Here is a 25,865-nt window from a genome sequence, read left to right on the forward strand (position 1 = left end):
GACACATGTTGCATTTCGTCTGGGAATCCTAAAAAGTGGGAGGTAAGTATTCAAACCCTTTTCGCAAAAAGCTCAGGGTCATATTTTAGAATTAGAGCAGCCAGTCGGTAGTTGCTATTACTAACACATCAATTTGGATTATAGAGAAGACTTAGCTAAATTAGGCCAGCAACTATTAATTGATGCCTACAGCTCTTGGTAAAACTGTCCTTGCCTTTGAAGCCTGCATTTAGCTTAGGGGTGGGATGTTTCTTTAGAAAAAGACGTGAAAAATGCAAAATGCTCCTGGACTCAAATCGATGAAACCTCTTTCGGTTGTCTTTCTCTTCTACCCCGTCGCAGTTTTGGTACTTTGTCTAGTTCACAGCGGAATCACTGAGTTTCTGATTCAGAGCCGGCAGAGCCGCTGTGCGGGCTGCCCGCCTCCAGGGGGAGCACCAGCCGCGGCGCAGTCAGGCCGCTCTGGCCAGCTGGGGCCCCGACTCGTCTCAGTGATCAGCCCTTCCCCTCCGCCCGCCGCCGCAGGCGCCGCCGCCGCCATCGAGACGGTGCTGCCGCTGTCACCGCTACTCGGCCGACTCGAAGGTCCCTGGGCCTCGGCCCGCGAGCGGCCTCCGGACGGAAGCCACTGACCCCTCCCCCGCCAGCCCCGAAGCACTGGAAAGCATCGGCCCGGGGCGTGGCTGCAGGTAACCGGACCCGTGGTGGTGCGACGGGTGGCTTCCTGGCGGGTCTGTGCCGCTCGCGAGAGCTGGGAGGGCCTGCGAGGGTTCTGGGGGTTTTGTGGGTAAAGGCTGCGCGGTCGGCCGCGGCGGGCGGGACTGGGGCGGGCGTGCTCGCTGGGCTTCGCAAGGTCAGAGGTCCGAGCCGAAGCCCGCGGCCGGCTTCTCGGCGTTGGGCCCGAGAAGGTACGCTGTGTCTTGGCGTTGGCACAGATAGTAAGTGGCCGTTTACTAGGCGCCCGCAGTCTAGGCGTAAACAGAAGCCGCTGAGAGGTGAGTGGACTGTCCCGATGGCACACGACCCCGGGTGTCCGGGTTAAAAGACAGCATTGCCTCTTATTCACATGCAATGCTGGAAGCAGATTGTCTTCCAGTACAGTGCTCTGCCTCGAGAAAAACACGTTTATTCTTCAGAACGGTCCACAGTGTTCAGAATTGGCTACAGAACATAACGAGGTAAAAAAATATACCATTGAATAGTAACCCTTCTCACTTTAAAAAATGACGGTGGTACCAAGGAGCTCCTAGCTTAAAGAGCTGTATTATCAGTGATGTAGGAATTATAGTAATACCTCTCTTCAGTGCTTACTATATGTCATTGTGCTGGGTGCTTTAAAACCTAGTACCTTTATTTAATCCTTGTAGCAACCGTAGGAGGTACCATTTCCATTTTACAGGTATGGAAACTGAGGAACAGTCTGAATTTACTTGTCCGAGGTCAGACAGCTAGTAAAGGGTGAGATGGGATTTGAACCTCATCTCCTTTACTCCAGTACTTCTACTTGTTACTATCCAGACATGTTCCCTAAGTCTTTTATTTGCTTATTAATTTGACTTGTAGCTTGAACTGATTTCTCTCAGGTTTAATTTTCATGGCTAAATGCAAGAGTCCTGTACCAACTAATTTTTAGTTTAAAAGGAGTTTATTGAGAAAAATGTTTACTCCTTAAGGAGTATAGTGATAATAAAGTTAAGCATGAACTAGGGCCCTCACCACTCTGATGCACTTTGATTTGAAGTAGAATTGGGTTTATTTGGTTGTTAATGAGCTTCATTACTTTTCTTCATTATTTGCATTTTGGTACCATTTGTAGTGAGTTCACTTTGCCTTTGCAATATTATGTACAGTAGTGTTGAAGGGAAATGAAAGATTTTTCGATGACAGAAAGTTAATATTTTAGAGGATGTAAGAAAGACTGAAGTGAAAAGGAATTAAGAGGTTTAAAGGGGCATGTTATTTAGAGCAGATTGTGTTACTATATGGAAGAGAAAGATTTCCAGTTTCTGTCAGTGTCAGAAGGGAAATGGTATTTCCTTTTGTGGAAAGAAGTTAGACACTGTAGTGTCCTAAATCACTTAGCCTTATCAGGATTTAAGAGTTTGCATATTCAGCATTCCTGTAGCAAATATACACTGAGTGCCTCCCAGGGCCAGGCACTGTTCTAAGCATTGGGGATGCAAGAGGAACAAAAGCAAATAGCATTCTTGTCCTCCGGGAGGTAACATTCCACTGGAGGAAGGTGGGGATGGAGACAGTAAATAAAATACTTTATAAAAATTAAAATATGTCCAGTCAGATGGTAACAGTTGCTTAGAAAAAATATTAAGCAGTGAAGAGGGATAGGGAGCGCCAGAGAAGGAGCAGAAGCAGTTTTTTTGTTTGTTTGTTTTTGTTTTTTACATCTTTATTGGAGTATGATTGCTTTAAAATGGTGCGTTAGTTTCTGCTTTATAACAAAGTGAATCAGTTATACGTATACATATGTTCCCATATCTCTTCCCTCTTGCTTCTCCCTCCCTCCCACCCTCCCTATCCCACCCCTCTAGGTGGTCACAAAGCACCGAGCTGATCTCCCTGTGCTATGCGGCTGCTTCCCACTAGCTATCTGTTTTACTTTTGGTAGTGTATATATGTCCATGCCACTCTCTCGCTTTGTCACAGCTCACCCTTCCCCCTCCCCATATCCTCAAGTCCATTCTCTAGTAGGTCTGTGTCTTTATTCCCATCTTACCCCTAGGTTCTTCATGACATTTTTTTCCCTTAGATTCCATATATATGTGTTAGCATACGGTATTTGTCTTTCTCTTTCTGACTTACTTCACTCTGTATGACAGACTCTAGGTCCATCCACCTCACTACAAATAACTCAATTTCATTTCTTTTTATGGCTAAGTAATATTCCATTGTATACGTGTGCCACATCTTCTTTATCCATTCATCCGATGATGGGCACTTAGGTTGCTTCCATCTCCTGGCTATTGTAAATAGAGCTGCAGTGAACATTTTGGTATATGACTCTCTTTGAATTACGGTTTTCTCAGTGTATATGCCCAGTAGTGGGATTGCTGGATCATATGGTAATTCTATTTGTAGTTTTTTAAGGAACCTCCATACTGTTCTCCATAGTGGCTGTACCAATTCACATTCCCACCAGCAGTGCAAGAGTGTTCCCTTTTCTCCACACCCTCTCCAGCATTTATTGTTTCTAGATTTTTTGATGATGGCCATTCTGACCGGTGTGAGATGATATCTCATTGCAGTTTTGATTTGCGTTTCTCTAATGATTAATGATGTTGAGCATTCTTTCATGTGTTTGTTGGTAATCTGTATGTCTTCTTGGGAGAAATGTCTATTTAGGTCTTCTGCCCATGTTTGGATTGGGTTGTTTGTTGTTTTGATATTGAGCTGCATGAGCTGCTTGTAAATTTTGGAGATTAATCCTTTGTCAGTTGTTTCATTTGCAAATATGTTCTCCCATTCTGAGGGTTGTCTTTTGGTCTTGTTTATGGTTTCCTTTGCTGTGCAAAAACTTTGAAGTTTCATTGGGTCCCATTTGTTTATTTTTGTTTTTATTTCCATTTCTCTAGGAGGTGGGTCAAAAAGGATCTTGCTGTGATATATGTCATAGAGTGTTCTGCCTATGTTTTCCTCTTAAGAGTTTGATAGTTTCTGGCCTTACATGTAGGTCTTTAATCCATTTTGAGTTTATTTTTGTGCATGGTGTTAGGGAGTGTTCTAATCTCATACTTGTACCTGGCCAGTTTTCCGAGCACCACTTATTGAAGAGGCTGTCCTTTCTCCACTGTACATTTCTGCCTCCTTTATCAAAGATAAGGTGACCATATGTGCATGGGTTTATCTCTTGGCTTTCTATCCTCTTCCATTGATCTATGTTTCTGTTTTTGTGCCAGTACCATACTGTCTTGATTACTGTAGCTTTGTAGTATAGTCTGAAGTCAGGGAGCCTGATTCTTCTAGCTCCGTTTTTTGTTCTCACGATTGCTTTGGCTATTCGGGGTCTTTTGTGTTTCCATACAGATTGTGAAATTTTTTTGTTCTAGCTCTGTGAAAAATGCCAGTGGTAGTTTGATAGGGATTGCATTGAATCTGTCGATTGCTTTGGGTAGTAGAGTCATTTTCACAATGTTGTTAAACCAAATAAAGAAAAAGAAAAAAGTCTTTTCTTATGCAACAATTAAAGTAAAGCGGATGTCTCCTAGCAATAATGGATGCCAGGAAGCAGTGGAGTGATAGCCTCAAAGTGCTGAGGGAAAGTAACCGTCAGCTACAATCTTGTAATCACATGAACTGTCATTCAAAAATAAACTCAAAGTCACTTTAAAATTTCCAAAGGCTGAAAGAGTTTACTACTCACGGATCCTCATTAAAGGACTGAAGGATGAACTTCAGTCAGAAGAGTGAATCTACAGGCATGGGATTTTTTTTAAAAAGAGTGGTCTGATTGATGAAATGTTGATAATGTAGTTAACCATTCTTTTAAAAATTGGGTTTTTTTTTTTTTAAGGTAAAATTAAACTCTAGACAACAATCATGAAATGGAATGTTCTGTAGTGGTTATAGTGGACTCAGTAAAATTTCTGGATAATTTTAGACTTTGAGAATAAGAAAAATTATTAGCATGTACGTCAAAATAACATTTGTTAGTAATCCTACATTCAGGTGGAATAGGCAGTGGCAAATAATTGTTACTATGAAGACTAAATTTCGGAGACTTGCCATACAAGATACCAAAAACTATTATAAAGCCAGAGTAATTAAGACAGTGTGGTATTGACACATATATGTCCCATAGACTGTGGGAACAGAATAGAGATACACATAAAAGAAATTTGTTATATGTTAGAGCCACATTGTCCAGTACATAGCTACGACTACATAAGGCTTATTTAAAATTTAAATGTATGGTACCTAGCATTAATAACTGCAACACTGGTTCTCAGCAGTCTGGTGTTCTCATATTTAGTGCTGTTTTAAAGTATTTTTGAAGATATATCTTTGTGGGGTTTGGGGATATTTTTTAAAACCTTATGTATATATGCCTTGGGACATAGCCAGGGAATTATATTTTCTAATTTCAAACTGAATGGTGCTACATGTGTTTTAAAAAAACTTCTCTTCTGTATTTCCATTATCTCGAGAGGAGAAAGAAAATTGTCAAATCAAATCTTCCATTGTAAAAATAATCCTAACTAATTCAGAAACTTTCCAAATAAGCAAAATTTAAAATTCAGAGTACTGAAATTGATTGAGATATCCCTGATGAAGTTAAGAGATGGCAAATTGGAAATGTTTTCTCTGACACAGCTAAAAGCTTATTAGCAATAATAAATTGCAATTTCTGCAAAAATAAAGAAGTAATTAAAAGAAGAGAGGGACCTCAAAGAAGAGATCAAACGATTTGAAGATGGAGTCAGAAGATGTGGAATTATATTACCGTTATGTTGCCTCCAGTTAATATAGAGAGATTTTTCAGCAGCACGAAAATATGCTCACAACCCATTTGCAGTGCTAGTAATGCATTTGTAAAATTATGCTGTCAGAAAAAATCAAATTCATTTTTCGTTTTCAATTTTTTGGGATTCTTGCCATTTTTATTACTTCATGTGGTTTATTTTTAGATAATATTTCACTTTATTTTTCTGCTGAAGTGTATTAGGGTGATAGTGTATACCCACTTATATTTTTATCAGTTTATATTTTTATTTGATGCTCTGAAATGTTATTAATGTTTTTGAGGTGTATTGAACATTTAATTTTACTTGTTAAAACATGAATTCTGAATTTTAAAAAATAAAATAACCAGTATTAATGCTAATGTTTCCATATTATATAAAATAAGTATTGAAATATCCATACTTTCATTTTGCTTTAATATTTCATTTCTAGCTAACATGTGCCTGCTATGGAAGGAGGTAACAAATATTGGTTTATTATTTCTAAGTAATTCCTACTTCTTAGACATCAAAAGACTTTCAAGAAGTAGTCATATGCACATGGTTTCCCTTCTTGTGTGTGTGTGAGGTTTTTTTTGAAAGTTTTTCAGCTTTATTTGAAATCAGTAGTAGACAAAGTAAAACAACATTTTATTATTTTCACCTAGAAGATTAACAAAGGTCAGTCTCACCATGTTGATGAAGAGTCACTATCTCTCTCTTTTTTTTTTTCCGGTGTTTCATGTAACTTTTTAAGAAATTTTATTTTATTGAAGTATAGTTGATTACAATGTTGTGTTAGTTTCTGGTGTACAGCAGAGTGATTCAGAGTGATTATACACATATATATATACATTCTTTTTCATATTCTTTTCCATTATGATTTATCATAGTATACTGAGTATGGTTCCCTGTGCTATACAGTAGGACCTTGTTGTTTATCTTTTTAGTGTAGTTATAGTCTGTGGCCACCTTCAATGGGTGTCTTCATTCTTGTTGTCACCATTTAGGCATTACGTATGCTAATTTCCAGACTCCACTGAACGTATGTTTGAATGCATACTTTACATTACATTTGTACCATACATTCATTTAACCAAAAAAGTATGAAATGAGCACTTAGTTTCCAGTAGGCACTGCTAGACACTGTGGATCATGTTATCAAGACAGGCAAGCTCCTGCCCTCGAAGAACTTATTTTCAAATGGAGATATACAGGAAATGATTAACCAAATAAGCAAATAATAAAATTATAGATTGTGGTAAGAACAGGAATGAAGTAAACAGGGTGATGTGAGAAGTAAGTTGTGGGGATAAGTACATTTGAGCTGAGACCTGAGTGCTGAGAATGAGCCAGTTAAGTGAAGATCTATCTTCACTTAAGAGGAAGTACATTCCAGTAGAGGGGAGAGTAAGTGCAAAGGTCCTAAGGTAGAAAAGAGCTTCAGGGAGCATGAAGGAGGCAGGTGGGGCTAGAGTATAGAGAGCAAGAAGGGGGGATGGTGAAAGCTAAAATTGGGGAGGTAGGCAGGAGCGAAATCATTCAGGGCTTTTGTAGGCCATGGTAAGGGTTTTTAATGTTATCTTAAATGTGTTGGGTTGCCATCGACTTATTTAAAGCAAAGGAATGACATGAAATGATTTGTGTTTTTGAAAGATTTTGTTTACATGTGGAAAATGAATTGTAGAGGGGTGAAGGTATAAGTGGAGAATGGTTAGGAGTTTATTGGAGTAGGCTAGATAAAAGATCATACTTGGACCATGGGAACCACTAAAAAGATTTTTTTAGCTTGGAAGTGATGTTCACAAAGAATGAAATGAGAAAATGAACATGGCAACCTAATGTAGATTGACTGGGATGGGTGTGATAGGGGAGAGAACAAGACTGAGGGACCAATTGGGAAAGCACTGGAAAACTTCTCATACAAGGTTGTTTGTCAGAACCCAAAGTAAGAGTTGAAATAGTATAAATGGAAAGGAAAAAGAATTTGAGAGACAACGAAAGAAGAGTTGACAGGAGTTTGTGTCTGATTCAGTGTCGGGAGAAAAGAAGGCATCCAGGATGGTGATTAGGAGCGTGGTTTACTAGTGTCCCATCTGGATATCTTGCCTTCACCTCAACATCATATCTGCGTACACACACACACACCCCAACAAAAACTCTGTACCACTGACAGAAATTTGGAAGTGTTTTTGTTGGGGGTTGGGGTGTGTGTGGAGTGTTGGGTGTTAGATGTGATGCAGAAGTGGAGGCAAGATATCCAGATGGGTCTGTGTATAGAACTGCCCTGTGTACTCACGTTCCAGTGTACAGTACTGTTACTATCTCTTTCGATTTCTCTGCTCACTCTGCCCTTTCAGAGCACCAGATTCTTAAGAATTGCCTCTGAGCTCCTGCAGGGCAGAAATCTTTTTACCTGTTGTTACCAAGATGTGGAATACTTTTACCCTTAATTCAGGCTGAATTTCTTTAAGGGGAACTTTCACTAGGAAACTAAGCAAAAAATCTAGCATTTTATATTTATATATTGCATTATAGTTTTCAAAGTCCTTTTGTAGATAGGGCAGATATTATTATCCCAATTTTACAAATGAGGAAACCAAGGCTCTTAGAGACGGACTGCTTAAGATCGTACCCTAGAAAATGGCAGTTAGGACCTAAGATGCAAATCTTTTGATTGATATGTAGTCCTCAGTGCCTACCATAAAGAATAGTTCTTGATAAATTCACAGAGCAAAAATCTCTTGATTCAAGTCTTTAGGTCTGCCTTTACTGTTTACAGCTATGATCACCTAACTGGTTAGGTTTCTAGCTTCAATCTTACCTAGATTGAGAGGGAAGTGGTACCTTTGGGTTAGCGGAACCCTGACACTGAAATTTGATAGGATTCTTCATTTTTTCTGGAAGTTATTTTTTAGTCTTTTATCCAGTTGTCAGTCCCCTTAGGCCTTCCCCTCTGACCTTACACTTACACACATTGTCTTTGCTTCTACATGTCATGGTCCTCTGGATGGGGAAGGCACCTTCTTGCCTGGTGGAAATGGGAGTGAGCCTTAGAAGGAACCAGAAGCTGGCTGAAGAGATGGACAGTTGTACAGACAGATTTCTTCCTGCTCAAGGTAGCCAGAAGGGGGCTAAAGAAGAGGTTGAGTGATGTAAATGGGAGACATTTTATAAGGTGTGATAGAGTAGAAAGGGTAAAAGATAATCCAGAAATAGTTGTCCTAAGAGAGAGTTCGGGGTTAGGATCTGGGTGGTGGAACCAAGTTCCAGAGGACAAAGTCCAAGGAAGGGAGACTGAAGTGAAGTGAAGATAAAGGTATTTGACATTGAGAAGTTTGAGGAACTCTTGGGTTAATCTTTTTTAAGTGATAAGTTACACATTGGAAACCATCCAATAAAATATAATTAAAAACTAAAATTTGGGCCAGAGAAGATAGAAGGCAAGTGGTATGAAAAGGCAGTATATACTGTAAAAAATTTTAGTTTTATTTGTATTTGTATTACTGGGGGGGTTGGGGGGGATGTGCTAGAATATCAGTAAATTTAATAGTTACTTTGAACTCAAAAGTTTGCCTTTAGTTTGTTTTTGTATCTGTTCTTATGCTTTTCTGTAGTTTAAAATGCTAAACATTTCATTTCCTAGATCATTTTCCCAAATCCAAAGCTTGTGAATTCTGAGAATGTAACTTGTTTCATTTATCTAAATGTAAGAAATTTATCATCCCATCTATTGTTTGAAGACCATGAGGTAATCATCTTTTCATAGTATTTTAAAGAATAATTTTCCTATCATGATTATCTTTGCTTTACAATGCAATTCTCTTGAATACAAGGACAAATGTTCAAAGTAGCAATTGTTCAAACTTTAAAAAAAAAGACTCTTCCTAACAGTTTTATAGTACATCATGACATTATCTACAGTTCGTACAGAAAAAAAATTTTGAAACGAAGACATTTACTGTATTATTCCCAGTCTCTTTAGTATTTGTCACAGACCAAATGACAAAATACTAAATCGTTTTAAGAGACTGAAAATAAGGACCAGAAGGAAAATGAGGTTTGTATTTGCTAAACCTAGCAAACAATTTTAATTGACAATGTTAAGAAAATAACTCTACTGAGAAGACATTTCAGTGCATCTGGAAGAGCCATGTATCTATTAAAACTTGAGACCTTAATCACTGACCACTCTTCCCCATATTGGTCACAATGGCCTGGTAGGTCTGGGCAGTCTATAAAAATAGTTCCATGGGAAACTGATACAGGGATTTGCCAGCCCCTATTCCCATTTCTGAAAGATACCCTAGAGCCTGATTACACCAGACCTAAGTAAACTGAGCCAACTCACAGATCCAGTGTGTGGGAGCCAGGTCTCAGTCAGAAAGAGGCTTGCTGTGATTCATTGTCCCTCTATTCAGAATTGCTGTTCTACTAAAGAAGCTACCAGGACTGCTGATTCAGTTCCACTTGACAATACTGGCATTTCCCACTTCTTGCCCCACATCTTAGGTTCCTAAGTGGCAGCATGATGAAAACTCCAGCCAAAAAATACAGCTTCTGCTTATAATCCTATACTTATTTTTATCCTCATAAGCTGGGCTAAAAAAACAGAAAAAACCTAGTGGGAAAAAAAAAACCCTATTTCTCTTTCTTGAACCTAGAGCCATTTCTAAGCATATAACTCACTACTTTCTTTTCTCAGGGTATCAAAAGATGCCTCCCGAAATAGGTTACCCACAGTCCAAAGGAGAAACAGCAGGAAAAGAACCAAAGGCTCCCTTTAAAGCCTCAGGCACTCCTCAACTTGCTTATTAAAACTCTGTACTCACTTCCTACCAAAGGTCTCACCCTTAATTCTTATTTCCAGTGGGGAGAAAGAGGAAATTGCTACCCCATATGGTATCTATACAAATAAACATGCCATTTTTGAAGGTTTGGCTACTTTAGCCCCTTAGGCCTGTCTTTAGTCACTTTTTCATTGCGCATTCTTATTATTTACCAGGGTCCCTAGAGGTTGGAATGAATGGAGTAGGATGTGGGTCTAATGATGATGTGTAAGGAGTTCCTGATTTTTAAGGGTCTACCTAGGCCTTAAGTGTAAACATCATGGAGCTCTAGACTAGAGTGATTTGCATAGCCTTACCAGCAGTCAGACCACACCTCAAAGTCCACTAGGTCCTCTCTTGGGTTGTATAGCTTAGGGAGGGTCCTGTGTCACTAGAACGGGTGTTTTATGTTAAGGATGCAATACATGCTAGCTTCCACTTAGCACATAATTCAGAGCATGACTGGGAACAGATTATAGGAGAACTGTGAAAGCCTATTATGTTGAAGATGATGTACCTTACATTTCTACCATAGATGATGAATAGGGCTAGAACCTTAGAGGTGAGGGTTGGCATGTAAAGTTACAGCCTCTCTGGTTCTCAGTATCCTTATTTGTAAAACAGGGAGATTGGGTTCGATGATCTAGGTTAGATGATCCTGGATGGCCCTTCAGCTATAAAAATTGCATAGAAATAAGTTTCTCCTAAGAACACAGTCTTGTGCTTTCAAATTATTTGAGGTGAAGTCTGGTTAAATTTTGTGAACTATTTAGGAAATAAGGAATAATTTACAAAAGTTGTAATTCCTATATTTTAAAATAACACCAAAGAAATGAATAAGAAAGTCATTTTTGTAGCACTTCAACAATTCTGTATAAATGAAGTCTGATAAGGTGGGTTTAATGAGGTTTAGATTTTTTTAAAGGCCTGGAATCATTTATGCTATCTATTTGCTTGGTAAAGTGGTCTTTTTTTTTTTTTTTTTTTTTTTTGTTTATAAGTCTTTTTTTTTTTTTTTGGCCGTGTTGCACGGCTTGCGGGATCTTAGTTCCCCAACCAGGGATTGAACCTGGGCCAAGGCACTGAAAGTGCTGAGTCCTAACCAGCGGACCGCCAGGGAATACCTCTTCTCTTTTCTTTTCTTTCTTCATTGAGATATGATTGGCATACAACATTATATTAGGTAAACTTTTCTTTTTTAAGGAAAATTGAACTTCATCCCAATTCTGAACAGTTTCAAAATTAGTGAGAATTATAACAAGTGACTGTGAAATGGGACAAAGGGAAACTTCAAAGGCCCTCACTCCTCTTGCTTGTTCTAGATGCTGACATTGCTCTTGAAGCCCAGGTAGGCCACAAGGTGGCACCATTAGTTCATGTAAATAAAATACAGCTGTGTCTAGGAAAAAACTGATTTTTAAAAAAATCAGATAACTTTATTACAGAAGTAATACATGTGCATGAAAGACTTCACATTGACCTCTCAGTGCTTATTTAATGTCTTTATTATATAATTACAGATGATAAATTGGAAACTTCTATGGGAGGAGGTTCCTTGCTAAGAATTTTAAACACGGTAAACAGTAAAAATTTTGGAAAATACTGAAAGTCATTAGAGTAAAATAAAATATCCAGGGCTTCCCTAGTGGCGCAGTGGTTGAGAGTCCGCCTGCCGATGCAGGGGATACGGGTTCGTGGCCCAGTCCGGGAAGATCCCACATGCCGCGGAGTGGCTGGGCCCGTGAGCCATGGCCGCTGAGCCTGCCCATCCGGAGCCTGTGCTCTGCAACAGGCGAGGCCACAACAGTGAGAGGCCCACGTACCGCAAAAAAATAAAAAATAAAATATCCAAGATAAACAATGTTCTCTTTGTGAAAAGTTAATTTTTATTTATTTTAAACCAATATCTTTCTGAAATTTGAATTGTAACAATTTAAATAATGCAAGAAATAATAAGTAATATAAATATTGCAGGAAATATATATCAGAAACTCTTGTTTGGTGTGTTTTGATTTCCTGATGGAGAAATAAAAACTTAGGCAAGTGTTTTCTCACTATCCCAACAAGTAAGAAATAGTTGAGAATAACAAGTCCAGGAATGTAGTCACTCCCTGTAAAGTGGAAAATATTTCCAAATATTTTTATTTTTCTCACACTTAAAAAAGTTTGCTTTGTGTGAAATGATTGCAAAGAATTAATCAGAATATATGTGTTAGACTGATGCTTCCTGTAAAGTAAAAAACATTTCCAGATATGTTATCTGTTTTTCCGCAGTTTAAAAAGTTTACTTTTAATGAAATAATTCCGAGTTAATTCGGAGTGTGTGGGCTAGACTGATGTTTCCCTTTATATAACCTTTGATGAAAAGATTTGCTAAACTACTTCATTATGTAAAAAGAATGTTACGAAAACAAACTTAGGGACTTAGTTTTTTTCACCCATAAAATGAGGGTAACGATAGTACTTACCATATAGGTTTTTTTCATGAGGACTAAATTAGTTATTACAGGAAAAACCCTTAAACAGTACCTGGAGTAATAATAACTTAATAAATGTTAAACATGTTGCTAAGCAGTTGTTTGCAGAGTAATAGCAAACATACAAATAAATCATTTTTCCTTTTTAATTATAAATAATAAACATAACAATAAATATTTACAAAGATAAATAAATCCTTTGTTCCCTAAGAGCGCCACCTAAGTAATACCCGATTAGCCTACTTTTAATTATGATAGGAACTTAAACACAATGAACTGGCCTTTCTTAAGGTAGCATCTGTAATTCACACATTTGAAATTAACCTCCCCTTTAGTGCACTAAAACATTTTTAATTATGAAGTAATTGACAGCTTGGCATTGAAGAACTCACAAGATTAAAAACTTTACCAGATTCGACTTGGAAATACCATAAAACATGTGTTCTCCACAGATTTAAATATAAAGTAAAAATGTTTCTGTGGTGGATCCAGATTTATCTAAAAATTACTCTTTTTGAACTTCTGTTAATTATTTTTGAGCCTTGGAAGTAAAATTCAGAAGGTTCTACTTATAAACTTCCTCCTTTAAATGTTCTTCATGGTACTGCGATAGCCTGAAAGGATAGTATTCTCAATTCTTTTTTTGTTGACTTACTACCATGCTTTCAGAAGGGGGGCTACCCTTTTCCTTTTTTTAAGAACTCAGATATTTACATATTTTTTGCCTTTGTTTTGGTAGATACCTCAAAGGTTGAAATTTGGAATCCTACCCGTAAGATTTATGTGAATCTCAGACCCAAGACAGTCTTCAAAAAAACAGATAAATAAGGATCCTAAATCCAACTTCGTTTAAGATGAACTGTAAACCAGGATCTTGGAAGTTTTATAGTGAGCAAAACGAGCATTGCATCAAGATTGCCATCACAGTGAAACCATTTGCCAATAAAAAAATGAAATTGGTTCCCCAGCCTTACATTATAGTCAGATCCATCTGTGTCACATCTTTTAAATACATTGCCTGAAAACCCATTGTGATAGTCAAATTTTGATCAAAAATATTATTTTAAAATTCTCTTAGACTATCTACATTTTGATTGGCTTAAAATGTCAGTGAATTTGAATTTGTGTAATAATTAGAAAAGTATAGGGAAAATTCTTTTTTAGTGTGCTAAGGAATTCAGTAAGAAAATTATGGTACATGCATACAATATAACATGACCATTAAAAATTGTAATAGAAGACTGGTAACATGGAAGCATGTTCGCAGTATAATTTAAAAAGTTTAACATTAGTATGTATATTATGAATTTTAAAAATACAGAGAGAAAAAAGCTGTGAGACCATAGCACCAAAATGTTAATGATAGTTATTTCTAGTTGGTAGGATTATGAGTAACTTATTTTCTTCTCTTTGTTCATATTTGTTTTAAGAATTTTACAATGAACTGTAGAACTAGTCATAAGAAAAAAAATGTCACTTTAAAATCCTGTTACAATGAACTTAATTGAGTGTACATTCAGCAAAGAATTATTGGATTCTCTCATGTCTAGATTTCAAGAAAGAACATGCCAGGCACTGTGTAATCTGCCAGGGTGCACAGACAGGTCAGACCCATTTTTTATCTTCTGGAGGAAGACTGTCTGTCAGGAATTTTGGAAAACGGTTCTGAACAAGTAACAAAGCTTTGTATGAATTGTTTTCTCCTGGTTATCTTCATAACTGTATAGAAGCTGCGTGGCATATTGCAAATGTTATAGACTAAATTTGAAGTCCACTCTGCCACGTACAGTAACGTGGCCTTAGACACATTAACTTTTCTGAGCCTTGCAAATTATTAAGACCACTCTATTAGAGAAGTATAGCTGCTGAAGATAAACAGACTGAAGAAATATATTATCAATATTTTGGGAAGGGGTTTAAATTATTGTTAAAATATTTACTTGCTCACAGCTAAATTTCTTTTAGGTTGAGCTTTTTTTTTAACCCTTTCCTAATATCTGTGGATCTGTGCAGTGCTTAGGTTTTAAGAACAGTAATTCTAAAGTGCAAGCAGTTAGGATTTAATGAATTCATGGGATGTTCTTGTTTTATGGTTCTTTGAGGTTATTTTATATTTTAAAAACAACTGTATCCTTTTAAAAGGGTAAGAATAACCAAGTGAGGTATAGTGAATCCAGATTTGGGGGTTCCATTTACTGTATGTCATTCTCAGTTTTGGTACTTTGACATTAGAAAATGCAGGCATTGAGATCTGATAGCACATCTCTTCAGGTACGCCATTTTTCCCTTGAATTTTGTTGAAGTGTCTGGTGCTTTGAACTCTGATCAAAGTTGCTATATAGGCATAAGGCTATCAGTCCATTTGAACCATTTGTAGCACTTATTCTTGCCTTTCCCAGTGACCTTTCAAAATGAAAAATAAATCAATACATTCTGTATGGTTGGTGATACTGGGTATGGAAGACCAATTTAAAGTTACGTTATAATAAGTATATGTTAAAATAGAACACATTTTCTCCATTAGTTCTTTTTTTTCCATTTTTTAACATCTTTATTGGAGTATAATTGCTTTACAATGGTGTGTTAGTTTCTGCTTTATAACAAAGTGAATCAGTTATACGTATACGTATGTTCCCATATCTCTTCCCTCTTGCGTCTCCCTCCCTCCCACCCTCCCTATCCCACCCCTCTAGGTGGTCACAAAGCACCGAGCTGATCTCCCTGTGCTATGCGGCTGCTTCCCACTAGCTATCTGTTTTACTTTTGGTAGTGTATATATGTCCATGCCACTCTCTCGCTTTGTCACAGCTCACCCTTCCCCCTCCCCATATCCTCAAGTCCATTCTCTAGTAGGTCTGTGTCTTTATTCCCATCTTACCCCTAGGTTCTTCGTGACCTTTTTTTTTTTTTTTTTTTAAATTCCATATATATGTGTTAGCATATGGTATTTCTTTTTCTCTTTCTGACTTACTTCACTCTGTATGACAGATTCTAGGTCCATCCACCTCACTACAAATAACTCAGTTTCGTTTCTTTTTATGGCTGAGTAATATTCCATTGTATATGTGTGCCACGTCTTCTTTATCCATTCATATGTTGTTGGACGCTTAGGTTGCTTCCATGTCCTGGCTATTGTAAATAGAGTTGCAGTGAACATTTTGGTACATGACTCTTTTTGAATTATGGTTTTCTCAGTGTATATGCCCTGTAGTGGGATTGCTGTGTTGTATGGTAGTTCTCTTTGTAGCTTTTTAAGGAACCTCCATACTGTTCTCCATAGTGGCTGTATCAATTTACATTCCCACCAACAGTGCAAGAGGGTTCCCTTTTCTCCACACCCTCTCCAGCATTTATTGTTTCTAGATTTTTTGATGATGGCCATTCTGACCGGTGTGAGATGATATCTCATTGTAGTTTTGATTTGCATTTCTCTAATGATTAATGATGTTGAGCATTCTTTCATGTGTTTGTTGGCAGTCTGTATATCTTCTTTGGAGAAATGTCTATTTAGGTCTTCTGCCCATTTTTGGATTGGGTTGTTTATTTTTTTGTTATTGAGCTGCATGAGCTGCCTGTAAATTTTAGAGATTAATCCTTTGTCAGTTGATTCATTTGCAAATATTTTCTCCCATTCTGAGGGCTGTCTTTTGGTCTTGTTTATGGTTTCCTTTGCTGTGCAAAAGCTTTGAAGTTTCATTAGGTCCCATTTGTTTATTTTTGTTTTTATCTCCATTACTCTAGGAGATGGGTCAAGAAGGATCTTGCTGTGATTTATGTCATAGAGTGTTCTGCCTATGTTTTCCTCTTAAGAGTTTGTTGGGGTCTGGCCTCACATTTAGGTCTTTAATCCATTTGGAGATTATTTTTGTGTATGGTATTAGGGAGTATTCTAATTTCATACTTTTACATGTACCTGTCCTGTTTTCCCGGCACCACTTATTGAAGAGGCTGTCTTCTCTCCACTGTATATTCTTGCCTCCTTTATCAAAGATAAGGTCACCATATGTGCGTGGGTTTATCTCTGGGCTTTCTATCCTGTTCCATTGATCTATATTTCTGTTCTTGTGCCAGTACCATACTGTCTTGATTACTGTAGCTTTGTAGTATCGTCTGAAGTCAGGGAGCCTGATTCCTCCAGCTCCGTTTTTCGTTCTCAAGATTGCTTTGGCTATTCGGGGTCTTTTGTGTTTCCATACAAATTGTGAAATTTTTTGTTCTAGTTCTGTGAAAAATGCCAGTAGTAGTTTGATAGGGATTGCATTAAATCTGTAGATTGCTTTGGGTAGTAGAGTCATTTTCACAGTGTTGATTCTTCCAATCCAAGAACATGGTATATCTCTCCATCTATTTGTATCATCTTTAATTTCTTTCATCAGTGTCTTATAATTTTCTGCATACAGGTCTTTTGTCTCCTTAGGTAGGTTTACTCTTAGATATTTTATTCTCTTTGTTGCAGTGGTAAATGGGAGGGTTTTCTTAATTTCACTTTCAGATTTTTCATCATTAGTGTATAGGAATGCCAGAGATTTCTGTGCATTAATTTTGTATCCTGCTACTTTACCAAATTCATTGATTAGCTCTAGTAGTTTTCTGGTAGCATCTTTAGGATTCTCTATGTATGGTATCATATCATCTGCAAACAGTGACAACTTTACTTCTTCTTTTTCAATTTGGATTGCTTTTATTTCTTTTTCTTCTCTGATTGTTCTGGCTAAAACTTCCAAAACTATGTTGAATAATAGTGGTGAGAGTGGGCAACCTTGCCTTGTTCCTGATCTTAGTGGAAATGGTTTCAGTTTTTCACCATTGAGGATGATGTTGGCTGTGGGTTTGTCATATATGGCCTTTATTATGTTGAGGCAAGTTCCCTCTATGCCTGCTTTCTGCAGGGTTTTTATCATAAATGGGTGTTGAATTTTGTCGAAAGCTTTCTCTGCATCGATTGAGATGATCATATGATTTTTCTCCTTCAATTTGTTAGTATGGTGTATCACATTGATTGATTTGCATATATAGAAGGATCCTTGCATTCCTGGAATAAACCCCACTTGATTGTGGTGTATGATCCTTTTAATGTGCTGTTGGATTCTGTTTGCTAGTGTTTTGTTGAGGATTTTTGCATCTGTGTTCATCAGTGGTATTGGCCTGTGGTTTTCTTTCTTTGTGACTTCTTTGTCTGGTTTTGGTATCGGGGTGATGGTGGCCTCATAGAATGAGTTTGGGAGTGTTCCTCCCTCTGCTATATTTTGGAAGAGTTTGAGAAGGATGGGTGTTAGCTCTTCTCTAAATGTTTGATAGAATTCGCCTGTGAAGCCATGTGGTCCTGGGCTTTTGTTTGTTGGAAGATTTTTTATCGCAGTTTCAATTTCAGTGCTTGTGATTGGTCAGTTCATATTTTCTATTTCTTCCTGATTCAGTCTTGGCAGGTTGTGCATTTCTAAGAATTTGTCCATTTCTTCCAGGTTGTCCATTTTATTGGCATAGAGCTGCTTGTAGTAATCCCTCATGCTCCTTTGTGTTTCTGCAGTGTCGGTTGTTTCTTCTCCTTTTTCATTTCTAATTCTATTGATTTGAGTCTTCTCCCTTTTTTTCTTGATGAGTCTGGCTATTTTTTTTTTTTCTCAAAGAACCAGCTTTTAGTTTTATTGATCTTTGCTGTCGTTTCCTTCATTTCTTTTTCCTTTATTTCTGATCTGATCTTTATGATTTCTTTCCTTCTGCTAACTTTGGGGTTTTTTTGTTCTTTCTCTAATTGCTTTAGATGCAAGGTTACATTGTTTATTTGAGATGTTTCCTGTTTCTTAAGGTAGGATTGTATTGCTATAAACTTCCCTCTTAGAACTGCTTTTGCTGCATCCCATAGGTGTTGGGTCGTCGTGTCTCCATTGTCATTTGTTTCTAGGTATTTTTTGATTTCCTTTTTGATTTCTTCAGTGATCTCTTGGTTATTAAGTAGTGTATTGTTTAGCCTCCATGTGTTTGTATTTTTTACAGATCTTTTCCTGTACTTGATATCTAGTCTCATAGCATTGTGATCGGAAAAGATACTTGATGCAATTTCAATTTCCTTAAATTTACCAAGGCTTGATTTGTGACCCAAGATGTGATCTATCCTGGAGAATGTTCCATGAGCACTTGAGAAGAATGTATGTTCTGTTGTTTTGGGATGGAATGTCCTATAAATATCAGTTAAGTCCATCTTGTTTAATGTATCATTTAAAGCTTGTGTTTCCTTATTTATTTTCATTTTGGATGATCTGTCCATGGGTGAAAGTGGGCTGTTAAAGTCCCCTACTATGATTGTGTTACTGTCGTTTTCCCCTTTTATGGCTGTTAGCATTTGCCTTATGTATTGAGGTGCTCCTATGTTGGGTGCATAAATATTTACAATTGTTATATCTTCTTCTTGGCTTGATCCCTTGATCATTATGTAGTGTCCTTCTTTGTCTCTTGTAATAGTCTTTATTTTAAAGTCTATTTTGCCTGATATGAGAATTGCTACTCCAGCTTTCTTTTGGTTTCCATTTGCATGGAATATCTTTTTCCATCCCCTCACTTTCAGTCGGTATATGTCCCTAGGTCTGAAGTGGGTCTCTTGTAGACAGCATATATACGGGTCTTGTGTTTGTATCCATTCAGCCAGTCTGTGTCTTTTGGTGGGAGCATTTAATCCATTTACATTTAAGGTACTTATCAATATGTATGTTCCTATTCCCATTTCCTTAATTGTTTTGGGTTTGTTAATGTTGGTCTTTTCCTTCTCTTGTGTTTCCTGCCTAGAGAAGTTCCTTTAGCATTTGTTGTAAAGCTGGTTTGGTGGTGCTGAACTCTCCCAGCTTTTGCTTGTCTGTAAAGGTTTTAATTTCTCCATCAAATCTGAATGAGATCCTTGCTGGGTAGAGTAATCTTGGTTGTAGGTTTTTCTCCTTCATCACTTTAAGTATGTCCTGCCACTCCTGTCCTGCAGAGTTTCTGCTGAAAGATCAGCTGTTAACCTTATGGGGATTCCCTTGTGTGTTATTTGTTGTTTTTCCCTTGCTGCTTTTAATATTTTTGCTTTGTATTTCATTTTTGATAGTTTGATTAATATGTGTCTTGGCGTGTTTCTCCTTGGATTTATCCTGTATGGGACTCTCTGTGCTTCCTGAACTTGATTAACTATTTCCTTTCCCATATTGGGGAAGTTTTCAACTTCCCTAATCTCTTCAAATATTTTCTCAGTCCGTTTCTTTTTCTCTTCTTCTTCTGGAACCCCTATAATTAGAGAGTTGGTGCGTTTAATGTTGTCCCACAGGTCTCTGAGACTGTCCTCAGTTGTTTTCATTCTTTTTTCTTTATTCTGCTCTGCAGTAATTATTGCTACTCTTTTATCTTCCAGGTCACTCATCCATTCTTCTGCCTCAGTTATTCTGCTCTTGATCCCTTCTAGAGAATTTTTAATTTCATTTATTGTGTTGTTCATCACTGTTTGCTCTTTAGTTCTTCTAGGTCCTTGTTAAACATTTCTTGTATTTTGTCTATTCTATTTCCAAGGTTTTGGATCATCTTTACTATCATTATTCTGAATTCTTTTTCAGGTAGACTGCCTATTTCCTCTTCATTTGTTAGGCCTGGTGGGTTTTTACCTTGCTCCTTTATCTGCTGTGCGTTTTTCTGTCTTCTCATTTTGCTTAACTTACTGTGTTTGGGGTCTCCTTTTCGCAGGCTGCAGGTTCGCAGTTCCCGTTGTTTTTGGTGTCTGTCCCCAGTGGCTAAGGTTGGTTCAGTGGGTTGTGTAGGCTTCCTGGTGGAGGGGACTAGTGCCTGTGTTCTGGTGGATGAGTCTGGATCTTGTCTTTCTGGTGGACAGGTCCACATCTGGTGGTGTGTTTTGGGGTGTCTGTGGCCTTATTATGATTTTAGGCAGCCTCTCTGCTAATGGATGGGGCTGTGTTCCTGTCTTGCTAGTTGTTTGGCATAGGGTGTCCAGCACTGTAGCTTGCTGGTTGTTGAGTAAAGTTGGGTTTTGGCGTTGAGATGGAGATCTCTGGGAGATTTTCGCTGTTTGATATTACGTGGAGCTGGGAGGCCTCTTGTGGACCAGTGTCCTGAAGTTGGCTCTCCCAGCTCAGATGCACAGCACTGACTCCTGGCTGGAGCACCAAGAGCCTTTCATCCACACGGCTGGCACAAGGTGGCCATCCATGGTTTCATGTCAACGTCATCTCAGGCACAAACCTCCTTGTTTTTCCATTTTGTCTTTAAGTTACTTGTTGAAACAACGGGCCCCTGATCCCCAGGACTGTTGCGGCTTCGGCCGCTGGGGCCCCTCTGGAGCCAGCATCCTCAGTGAGGCCTCCCTCCCCTTGGGCTCCGGAGCAGTTTTGACGGCGGAGGGAAGAGACCCCGAGCCAGGAGTTCCAGCTCTGCGGAAACGCGGGCTCCATTCTCTCCATTAGTTCTTAATACTTATCTTAAAGTTCTCTAGATTGACCTAAGATTAACATAAAATAAAATATAAAGGAAAGCGAGTATTAATTAGAACTCTCTTATCAAGTTGGGGACTCACAAGCTTTCACTAAAACCTCCTTATTGTTATGTGGGTCGAGACAAGTGCTGTTTGGCGTTAGGAGCTCTTGTTACTGAGATCTGGGTGACTGCCTTGTCCCAAAGGATGAGTGCCTCCATCCTCATGCAGTTTCCTGGGCAGTGCCACAGAGCATGGAGTTGGAGTTTTAAATACTGAGCTGTGCCAGCCCTCTAAGATCTGACCCCCAAAGTCCTGCTTTTAACAATCCCAGGGAGTTAGCCTCTGAGCCAGTCATTGGGCACTGTCCCTTATGGACACTGTCCCTTAGGAATCAGAACCAGGCAATGGTGAACAACCAGAGGACTTTCTGGGGCTTGACTATTCCCATTATTGGCTGTTCTTGTGGTTTTTCTTCTGCCAGGAGGAACCAGTTCTCTTTTTCTTTCCTGGAGGTCTTTGCTCCCCAGTAGAGGTCACCCAGTTGTTAGAAACTGCTGTGTTACCAGAGGATCAGTGCTCTATTCAAGCTAGAGCACAGTTGAGGACTGTACCCAGCCCCAGGAGAGTAATAACTGTTATTTTTTGGGTGCTTAAGTCATACAGCTAGTGAGTTGCTGAATTGGGATTCTGACCCAGGCATTCCAGCTCCAGATACATTCTGGGTGGAGTAGCCAAGTTCTTTGAACATCTGACAGTAGAGAAACTGCCTCTCTAGAGTGCTGTTCACTCCTGAAAGTAGCGCCTCTTAGGACAGTCAGACTGTATCACGTCTCTCTCCCTTCTGCTTTCCCCACCTCTAAGGCAGCCTCCAGTAGGCCCATATCCGTTCACAAGGTGACAGACTCAGCCTTCTGTGAATCTTGAAAGATATCACACATTAGTGCCTCTAACTCTGCTTGTGGAATGGTTCTTATGACACATTCCCTTTGGTAAATACCAGGGCTTCTACCTGAGCCCTTCCAAATGGTAGGTCCTACAAACTCTTCCATAAATAACCTTTTACTCTCCTAGCACCCAGAGAAATGACCTCAAAGAAGACCTTTCTTTCTTCTTTCCTTCCTTCCTTCCTTCATGGAGAAGATGAGCACATTTAGACTCAACAATCTTTTCATCAAAATCTTTAGGCCTCTGTATGACCCAGACATTGCACTCCTGGCCATTTATGCCAGAGAAGTGAAGACTTAATATAAAAATATGTACCTGAATGTTTTTAGAAGCCTTAACATAACGCCCCAAAACTGGAGATATTCAGATGTCCTTCAGTAGGTAGACAGTTAAACTGTGGTACATCCATACCTTGGAATACTACTCAGCAGTAGAAAAGAAACAAACTGTTGATACAGACAACAACCCAGATAAATCTCCAGAGAATTATGTTGAGTGAAAAAAAAAAAAAATCCTCAAAGGTTACATACTGTATGGCTCTATTTATGTAACACTCTAGAAATGACAGAATTATAGTAATGGAAGACAGTAGTGGTTTCCAGGGGATAAGGAGGGGTAGGGGCAGGAGGGGAGTAGGTGTGGCTGTAAGAAGACAAAGATCCTGGTGGGGCTGGAAATATTCTGTATCCTGACAGTATCAGTGTCAATATCCTGGTTGTGATATGGTACTACTATTGTTTTACTCTGTGTTACCATCAGGGGAAACTGGGTGAAAGGTACACAGGATCTCTCTGTATTGTTTCTTACAACTGAATTTGAATGTACAATTATCTCAAAATAAAAAGTTTAATTTAAAAAATCTTTAGTCCTCTTCACCCTTTGGACAATAGTTAACGTGTCCCGATTTTTATTCATTTCTATTATTTCTTGGGGAATCTATCAATAGCTTTTTCTAGTGGTTTATTTAGGGTCTTCAGCATTTTCTCGGCAGGTTTCTAGTAATTAGGTCTAATGCATTTATATAGCATTAAGTTTGAAATCACATAAATTTGTAATTTGATCGTTTATTTTCTTATGTGACCTTGTCATATCAAAAGAAACTGGCAGAAAATGGTCTTTCTTATGGATTTAAGGAAACATTAGGATTACTTTGGGGGCACATAACTATATAATCTATAATTCTATCTCCAAATAAACAGCTACACTTGTCCTTTTCATAATATAAATCCTACTGTCTTCAGAATAACCCCTGTACCATTTTAACATTGAAAAAGCCACATCTTAAGTTAATATATTAGAGAGAGACTTTAGTCATGAAGACTCAGCTCTAGTGGGCAGGACAAAAAAGGAAAATAGTAGGCTTTGGGTGAACACAGACTATTTGTTCAGGGAAATCAATTAAGTGGCTCAGTGATCATGAAATCTGTCTAAACTGGTATTACAGACTTGCAGAAATATAGGGAACAGTCGAAGAGGGTTGGATGTTTTGCGTATTATCATGTCATCATGATATTTGCTGAACTGTTGTGGGACTGGTCCTCACATGTAGTTTGTCTTCACTTCCAACCTCGCACTGATAGCCCTCATGATACAACCTGACTTACATATGGTAAATGGAGCTTTATAAAATGCCATTGATTATTCCCTATAAGTTTATTTAAAGGGACTTGATGACAGCGTAAATGACTAGTAAAAGTCATGAATTTCAGCTGGAACTATAAATTTGGGATTTAGACTTTATATCCCAAATTTACCACTTAGCATATTATCTGGAACATTTTGGGCACACAGTAAATGTTTGCCTAACAAATTACTATTGATTTTTTGTGGTCCATGCTGCCTGTCTTTGACCCCCTTGCTTCCACGTTTCCTCAAGAAAAGAGTGCATTGGGACTGATGGGGGACTCTCCAAATGTCTGTCAGTGCCCTAAGGGGAAACCTGAGGGGGGGTTCCCAGTGAAAGTGTGAGTGTGGGGCTGCACCGAGATGCAGGAGGGCTGGGGTCAGGCATGTGGAAAAGACTGCAGATAGATTTGAGCCAGTTTTCTTTCACACTGAAAAGAAAAGGTAGGGGGACAATCTCAGGAGGAGATTTAAGTACCAGTATTCAAGACAGATTAGACTTTTTTTTTTCTTAAATGTACCTGTTTGGTTTAAACACAAGTATTGGTTGTTTTTAATTTTTTCCCCCACTGCAAATACCATTTTATTTCTAAAATTGCTTTAGTGGGCTAACCTGAGGTGTAGCCACCATTTATAATGGAAAAAGTATGCATTCCAAATTCTGGTAAGTTAGAGTGAATTTTCAGAGCACAGTTTCTCCTCTATTGATGGTAACATAATCTGACTCTCTTTCTTTCATCTTTCTGACCGTGCTTTCTTGTTAGTGGGCAACAGAGCTTCTCCTTATTAAGCCCTTCTTTCCTCCTTTTCACCACTTTATTACTCGTCATTGACTTTAGTAGCCTCATAAGTTGATGCCTTACCCATAGATTTTCTGGAAAATATCTACAGGTCCTTGTACCTTGTCTATGTTTAGTAGAATAGCAAGTCCTTTTTCACACCACATCTTTGTTATAACTGAATTTTCTATTTATTATAGATCCTTGCTGGCACATTTCTGGATAGTCTGTTGAACCTTCTTAAGAATTCAGAGAAACTGCCGTGTGACCACGGAGAGAAAGATCTAATCTTAAGGCTTACGTGAGTATTTTCTACTGTGGACTCCCTCACAACATGTGAAAGCTTCAGTGAACTGTGGCCTTGCTTTTGGGCAGATTCAGTTCTATAGTCAAGATGAAAAATGTTATCTATCATTGGGCTTATTAAATTTTGAGGTTAGTAGTTTCTCAGGGACACAAAGAAATCACAAAATAAACCATGCTTATTCTCACTTAAAAAGTAGACAAGAAAGACTTGTCCTTTTTACTGAGCTGATATTCAAAAGAATCCCAGTCTGCAAACCACAAGAATTCTTAACTGTTTGAACCAAAAATACCAAGTAGATTGTTTTTCATTATCTATTCTTAGAGAATTTATATTCTTAAGAGAATTTAACCGAAACACGATACCTCTTGAAAAGCACTTGATATGTGGTATTTTAATTTTTTAAAAGCTTGTGATACCTCTGTCTTTTTTATGATCCAATCCAGTGACTACTGTAGGGGAAAATAGGGAGATTACCCTTGAAAGAGAATTCTTGACTGTTTTTTTGAGAAACATCTTCCCATAGGGTTAATTTCTTTAAAAAGCATTATATAGTGTCATAATCTGAGGTTTATCTTATCTTGATCCCTGTAACTCTTAATCATAAACATATTTTCCCGTTATTTAGAATTATCCTTAATAGCTCCTTCTCACCCTTTATATCCAACAGGTCATTGAGTTGTGTTCATTCTATCTAGTGTATCGCTCTCCAGTATGTCCCCTTCTCTCTGCCAGTGCCTTAGATCAGGCTATCATCATTTCTTGCCTGGATCTCTACAATGACACTGATTGATCTCCCTGTCTCCAATCTTGACCCCCTCCAAACTAACCTCTCTGTATTGCCAGAAAGTCATCTTTCTGAAAGACTAATATACTAAGACCATGCCATTTCCTTGACTTAAAATCCTTCAATGACTCCTTACTAAAATTCAGGTATAATAAATCTTACTATGGACTTGTTAGGAAGATTAAATAAAATTCATTAAGACCCCTTAATGCAGTG

The 25,865-nt window shown here is 38.2% G+C and overlaps 1 protein-coding gene across 1 annotated transcript in view; it reads left to right on the forward strand.

Annotated features, from left to right (window-relative positions):
- Nucleotides 1–553: 553 nt before the first annotated feature.
- The window catches only part of ANKRD46 (ankyrin repeat domain 46), a 34,934-nt gene continuing 9,622 nt past the window's right edge, over nt 554–25,865 (forward strand). Inside the window, exons 1-2 of the mRNA XM_007465737.1 lie at nt 554–585; nt 24,759–24,859. The gene's annotated coding sequence lies outside the window, so the exon portion shown is untranslated. The remainder of the gene's footprint in view (nt 586–24,758; nt 24,860–25,865) is intronic.

The sequence above is a fragment of the Lipotes vexillifer genome, unplaced genomic scaffold (genome assembly GCF_000442215.2).
Source record: "Lipotes vexillifer unplaced genomic scaffold, Lipotes_vexillifer_v1.1 scaffold10, whole genome shotgun sequence".
Taxonomy (NCBI): Eukaryota; Metazoa; Chordata; class Mammalia; order Artiodactyla; family Lipotidae; genus Lipotes; species Lipotes vexillifer.